The sequence below is a fragment of the Arachis stenosperma genome, chromosome 4 (genome assembly GCF_014773155.1).
Source record: "Arachis stenosperma cultivar V10309 chromosome 4, arast.V10309.gnm1.PFL2, whole genome shotgun sequence".
NCBI lineage: Eukaryota > Viridiplantae > Streptophyta > Magnoliopsida > Fabales > Fabaceae > Arachis > Arachis stenosperma.
The window spans coordinates 39,724,308-39,731,708 of record NC_080380.1 but is presented as its reverse complement, the minus strand read 5'-3'; the positions used below and the strand labels follow the sequence as shown (position 1 = coordinate 39,731,708).

The 7,401-nt window shown below is 40.1% G+C and overlaps 1 non-coding gene across 1 annotated transcript; it reads left to right on the top strand.

Moving 5' to 3' along the window:
- The first annotated feature begins 1,446 nt into the window (after nucleotides 1-1,446).
- On the top strand, nucleotides 1,447-1,554 carry LOC130978737 (small nucleolar RNA R71). Its single transcript, XR_009086354.1, has one exon. It is a non-coding gene; the product is annotated as a small nucleolar RNA R71 (small nucleolar RNA).
- The last annotated feature ends 5,847 nt before the right edge of the window (nucleotides 1,555-7,401 follow it).

Sequence of the window (7,401 nt, the reverse complement as noted above, 5' to 3'; positions counted from 1 at the left end):
TCCTCTATCAACATCAATCACAGCCCTTGCTGTGGCTAGGAAGGGTCTGCCAAGGATGATGGATTCATCCATGCACTTCCCAGTCTCTAGGACTATGAAATCAGTAGGGATGTAATGGTCTTTAAATTTTACCAGAACATCCTCTACAAGTCCATAAGCTTGTTTTCTTGAGTTGTCTGCCATCTCTAGTGAGATTCTTGCAGCTTGCACCTCAAAGATCCCTAGCTTCTCCATTACAGAGAGAGGCATGAGGTTTACACTTGACCCTAAGTCACACAGAGCCTTCTTGAAGGTCATCGTGCCTATGGTACAAGGTATTGAAAACTTCCCAGGATCTTGTCTCTTTTGAGGTAATTTCTGCCTAGACAAGTCATCCAGTTCTTTGGTGAGCAAAGGGGGTTCATCCTCCCAAGTCTCATTTCTAAATAACTTGTCATTTAGCTTCATGATTGCTCCAAGGTATTTAGCAACTTGCTCTTCAGTGATATACTCATCCTCTTCAGAGGAAGAATACTCATCAGAGCTCATGAATGGCAGAAGTAATTCCAATGGGATCTCTATGGTCTCATTTTGAGCCTCAGATTCCCATGGTTTCTCATTGGGGAACTCATTGGAAGCCAGTGGACGTCCAGTGAGGTCTTCCTCAGTGGCGTTCACTGCCTCTTCTTCCACCCAGAATTCAGCCATGTTGATGGCCTTGCACTCTCCTTTTGGATTTTCTTCAGTATTGCTTGGGAGAGTACTAGGAGGGAGTTAAGTGATTTTCTTGCTCAGCTGACCCACTTGTGCCTCCAAATTTCTAGTGGAGGACCTTGTTTCAGTCATGAAACTTTGAGTGGTTTTGATTAGATCAGAGACCATGGTTGCTAAGTCAGAGGTATTCTGCTTAGAACTCTCTGTCTGTTGCTGAGAAGATGATGGAAAAGGCTTGCCATTGCTAAACCTGTTTCTTCCACTATTATTGTTGTTGAAACCTTGTTGAGGTCTCTCTTGATTCTTCCATGAGAAATTTGGGTGATTTCTCCATGAAGAATTATAGGTGTTTCCATAGGGTTCTCCTAGGTAATTCACCTCTTCTATTGAAGGGTTCTCAGGATCATAAGCTTCTTCCTCAGAGGAAGCATCCTTAGTACTGCTTGGTGCATTTTGCATTCCAGACAGACTTTGAGAAATCAAATTGACTTGTTGAGTCAATATTTTATTCTGAGCCAAAATGGCATTCAGAGCATCAATCTCAAGAACTCCTTTCTTCTGATTAGTCCCATTGTTCATAGGATTCCTTTCAGAAGTGTACATGAATTGGTTATTTGCAACCATTTCAATTAGTTCTTGAGCTTCTGTAGGCGTCTTCTTCAGATGAAGAGATCCTCCAGCAGAGCTATCCAAAGACATCTTGGACAGTTCAGAGAGACCATCATAGAAAATACCTATGATGCTCCATTCAGAAAGCATGTCAGAAGGACATTTTCTGATCAATTGTTTGTATCTTTCCCAAGCTTCATAGAGGGATTCTCCATCCTTCTGTCTGAAGGTTTGGACTTCCACTCTAAGCTTACTCAATTTTTGAGGTGGAAAGAACTTTGCCAAGAAGGCATTGACTAGCTTTTCCCAAGAGTCCAGGCTTTCTTTAGGTTGAGAATCCAACCATATTTTAGCTCTGTCTCTTACAGCAAAAGGGAATAGCATGAGTCTGTAGACCTCAGGGTCAACCCCATTAGTCTTGACAGTGTCACAGATTTGCAAGAATTCAGCTAAGAACTGATGAGGATCTTCCAATGGGTTTCCATGGAACTTGCAATTCTGTTGCATTAGAGAAACTAATTGAGGCTTAAGCTCAAAGTTGTTTGCTCTAATGGCAGGGATAGAGATGCTTCTCCCATAGAAGACGGGAGTAGGTGCAGTAAAGTCACCCAGCACCTTCCTTGCATTGTTTGCATTGTTGTTGTTTTCGACTGCCATGTGTTCTTCTTCTTTGAAGAATTCGGTCAGGTCCTCTAAAGAGAGTTGTGCTTTAGCTTCTCTTAGCTTTCGCTTCAAGGTCCTCTCAGGTTCAGGGTCAGCTTCAACAAGGATGCCTTTGTCTTTGCTCCTGCTCATAGAAAGAGAAGGGAACAAGAAATGTGGAATCCTCTATGTCACAGTATAGAGATTCCTTGAAGTGTCAGAGGAAAAGAAGAGTAGAAGACAGAAGTAGAAAATTCGAACTTATCAGAAGGAATGGAGTTCGAATTTTGCATTAAGGGATAGTGTTAGTCCATAAATAGAAGGATGTGAGGAGAAGGGAAGTAATTTTCGAAAATTAAGTGAGAGATTTTGAAAATATTTTTGAAAAACATTACTTAATTTTCGAAAATAAAAGTGGGAAAGAAATAAAATGATTTTTGAAAAAGATTTTGAAATTAGAAATCAAAAAGATTTGATTGAAAACTATTTTGAAAAAGATGAGGTTAAGAAGATATGATTGATTTTAGAAATATGTGATTGAAAAGATATGATTTGAAAACAATTTTAAAAAAGATTTGATTTTTTAAAAATTAGTAACTTGGCTATCAAGAAAAGATATGATTCAAACATTAAACCTTTCTCAACAGAAAAGGCAACATACTTGAAATGTTGAGTCAAATCATTAATTGATAGTAAGTATCTTTGAAAAAGGAAAGAAATTGATTTTGAAAACATTTGATTGAAAAGATATGATTTGAAAAAGATTTGATTTTGAAAAACTTTGAAAACTTGAAAAAAAAATTGATTTGAAAACAAAATCTTCCCCCTTGTGCCATCCTGGCGTTAAACGCCCAGAATGGTGCACATTCTGGCGTTTAACGCCCAAAACTATACCCTTTTGGGCGTTAAACGCCCAACCAGGTACCCTGGCTGGCGTTTAAACGCCAGTCTGTCCTTCTTCACTGGGCGTTTTGAACGCCCAGCTTTTTCTGTGCAATTCCTCTGCTGTATGTTCTGAATCTTCAATTCTCTGTGTTATTGACTTGAAAAGACACAATTTAAAAATATTTTTGGATTTTTAATAATGAAGGATAATCAAAATGCAACTAAAATCAAATAACAATGCATGCAAGACACCAAACTTAGCAGTTTGTATACTACTGACACTAATGAGAATGCATATGAGACACACAAAATACTTCAAGTCAATAGAATTCAAAGATTAGAGCAAGTAAATCATCAAGAACATCTCGAAGATCACTAAGACACATGAATGAATGCAATTGACACCAAACTTAAGATGAGACTAGTGTCTCAACAAGAAACATAACATATTTTTGGTTTTTTTATGATTTTTTTGATTTTTTGTGTTTTTCGAAAATTAAGTGGAAAAAGATCTCAAAATTCTTAATGAGAATTCCAGGAATCAGTGCAATGTTAGTCTAAGACTCCGGTCCAGGAATTAGACATGGCTTCACAGCCAGCCAAGCTTTCAAAGAAAGCTTCGGTCCAAAACACTAGACATGGCCAAAGGCCAGCCTAGCCTTAGCAGATCACTGCTCCAAAAGCAAGATTGATAAAAATCAACAAGCTCTTGTGATGATAAGTTGAAACCTCGGTCCAATGAGATTAGACATGGCTTCTCAGCCAGCCAGACTTCAACAAATCATCATGAAACTCTAGAATTCCTCTTCAAGAATTTCGAAAAAAAATACCTAATCTAAGCAACAAGATGAACCGTCAGTTGTCCAAACTGAACAATCCTTGGCATTGTTACCAAAAGCTTGCTCAAAACTTGAACAATCCCCGGCAACGGCGCCAAAAACTTGGTGCGCGAAATTGTGAACAATACTTTTCACAACTCTCATAATCCCTGGTCATGAACTCCAAAAACTTGGTGGTTCAATTCCATGGCATTACACAACTTCGCACAACTAACCAGCAAGTGCACTGGGTCGTCCAAGTAATACCTTACGTGAGTAAGGGTCGATCCCACGGAGATTGTTAGTATGAAGCAAGCTATGGTCATCTTGTAAATCTTAGTCAGGCAAACTCAAATGTATATGGTGATGAACGAAAATAACATAAAGATAAAGATAGAGATACTTATGTGATTCATTGGTAGGAACTTCAGATAAGCGCATGAAGATGCCTTCCCTTCCGTCTCTCTGCTTTCCTACTGTCTTCATCCAATCCTTCTTACTCCTTTCCATGGCAAGCTCGTGTAGGGTTTCACCGTTGTCAATGGCTACCTCCCATCCTCTCAGTGAAAACGATTGCATATGCTCTGTCACAGCACGCGGAATTCAGCTGTCGGTTCTCGGTCAGGCCGGAATAATATCCATCGATACTTTTGCGTCTGTCACTAACGCCCCACCTGCTAGGAGTTTGAAGCACGTCACAGTCATTCAGTCATTGAATCCTACTCAGAATACCACAGACAAGGTTTAGACCTTCCGGATTCTCTTGAATGCCGCCATCAGGTCCTGCCTATACCACGAAGACTCTGATCTCACGGAATGGTTGGCTCGTTTGTCAGGCGAGCACTCGGTTGTCAGGCGATCAACCATGCATCGTGCAATCAGGAATCCAAGAGATATTCACTAGAGCCTTGGTTGCTTGTAGAACAGAGTGGTTGTCAGTCACCTTGTTCATAGGTGAGAATGATGATGAGTGTCACGGATCATCACATTCATCAAGTTGAAGAACAAGTGATATCTTAGAACAAGAACAAGCGGAATTGAATGGAAGAACAATAGTAATTGCATTAATACTCGAGGTACAGCAGAGCTCCACACCTTAATCTATGGTGTGTAGAAACTCCACCGTTGAAAATACATAAGCATAAGGTCTAGGCATGGCCGAATGGCCAGCCTCCCAATGATCTAGGATAGCATAAAAATGAAGATAGCTACCTCTTGATTTCCCAATACAATAGTAAAAGGTCCTACTTATAGAAAACTAGTAGCCTAAGGTGTACAGAAATGAGTAAATGACATAAAAATCCACTTCCGGGCCCACTTGGTGTGTGCTTGGGCTGAGCAATGAAGCAATTTCGTGCAGAGACTCTTCTTGGAGTTAAACGCCAGCTTTTATGCCAGTTTGGGCGTTTAACTCCCATTTTGGTGCCAGTTCCAGCGTTTAACGCTGGGATTTCTTGAGGTGACTTTGAACGCCGGTTTGGGACATCAAATCTTGGGCAAAGTATGGACTATCATATATTGCTGGAAAGCCCAGGATGTCTACTTTCCAACGCCGTTGAGAGCGTGCCAATTTGGCTTCTGTAGCTCCAGAAAATCCACTTCGAGTGCAGGGAGGTCAGAATCCAACAGCATCTGCAGTCCTTTTCAGTCTCTGAATCAGATTTTTGCTCAGGTCCCTCAATTTCAGCCAGAAAATACCTAAAATCACAGAAAAACACACAAACTCATAGTAAAGTCCAGAAAAGTGAATTTTAGCTAAAAACTAATAAAAATATACTAAAAACTAACTAGATCATACCAAAAACATACTAAAAACAATGCCAAAAAGTATATAAATTATCCGCTCATCATGACACCAAACTTAAAATGAGACACTAGACTCAACATACGATATTTTTGGTTTTTATGATTTTGTAAATTTTTTTTTATTTTTCGAAAATTAGGTGGAAAATAAAATAAAGGTAGCAAAATTCTTACTGAGAATTCCAAGAATCATGCAATGTTAGTCTAAAGCTTTAGTCTAAAGAAATTGGACATGGCTAGCCAAGCTTCAGCAGGACATTGCATTCAAGAGCTAAATTGATGAGAATCAATCAGCTTTGGTGATGATAAGAACATCACCTTGAAACACTAGAATTCATTCTTAAGAACACTGAAGAAAAATACCTAATCTAAGCAACAAGATGAACCGTCAGTTGTCCATACTCGAAACAATCCCCGGCAACGGCGCCAAAAACTTGGTGCACGAAATTGTGATTCATTCTTTTCACAACTCAACAGTCCCCGGTAATAGCTCCAAAAACTTGGTGCTCAATACCATGGTCTAAACATAATTTCACAACTTTGCACAACTAACCAGCAAGTGCACTGGGTCGTCCAAGTAATAAACCTTACGCGAGTAAGGGTCGATCCCACGGAAATTGTTGGTATGAAGCAAGCTATGGTCACCTTGTAAATCTTAGTCAGGCAGACTCAAATGGTTATGGATGATATATGAATGAAACATAAAGATAAAGATAGAGGTACTTATGTAATTCATTGGTGAGAATTTCAGATAAGTGTATGGAGATGTTTTGTCCCTTCCGTCTCTCTGCTTTCCTACTGTCTTCATCCAATCCTTCTTACTCCTTTCCATGGCAAGCTGTATGTTGGGCATCACCGTTGTCAGTGGCTACAGTCCCGTCCTCTCAGTGAAAATGTTCAACGCACCCTGTCACGGCACGGCTATTCATCTGTCGGTTCTCAATCAGGTTGGAGTAGAATCCATTGATTCTTTTGCGTCTGTCACTAACGCCCAGCCTTCAGGAGTTTGAAGCTCGTCACAGTCATTCAATCATTGAATCCTACTCAAAATACCACAGACAAGGTTTAGACCTTCCGGATTCTCTTGAATGCCGCCATCAATTCTAGCTTATACCACGAAGATTCCGATTAAGGAATCCAAGAGATAAACACTCAAGCCTTGTTTGCTTGTAGAACGGGAGTGGTTGTCAGGCACGCGTTCATAAGTGAGAATGATGATGAGCATCACATAATCATCACATTCATCAAGTTCTTGAGTGCGAATGAATATCTTGGAATAAGAACAAGTTGAATTGAATAGAAGAACAATAGTAATTGCATTAATACTCGAGGTACAGCAGAGCTCCACACCTTAATCTATGGTGTGTAGAAACTCCACCGTTGAAAATACATAAGAACAAGGTCTAGGCATGGCCGAATGGCCAGCCTCCCAATACATGATCAAAAGACTCCAAATGATCAAGGATCAAAAGATTCAAAGATCTAAAGATAAAAAATACAATAGCAAAAGGTCTTATTTGTAGAGAACTAGTAGCCTAGGGTTTACAGAAATGAGTAAATGATAGAAAAATTCACTTCCGGGCCCACTTGGTGTGTGCTTAGGCTGAGCATTGAAACATTTTCGTGTAGAGACTTTTCTTGGAGTTAAACGCCAGCTTTTGTGCCAGTTTGGGCGTTTAACTCCCATTCTTGTGCCAGTTCCGGCGTTAAACGCATGGCAGTTTTGAGCTGATTTGGAACGCCGGTTTGGGCCATCAAATCTCGGGCAAAGTATGGACTATTATACATTGCTGGAAAGCCCAGGATGTCTACTTTCCAACGCCGTTGAGAGCGTGCCAATTGGGTTTCTTTAGCTCCAGAAAATCCACTTCGAGTGCAGGGAGGTCAGAATCCAACAGAATCTGCAGTCCTTTTCAGTCTATGAATCAGATTTTTGCTCAGGTCCCTCAAT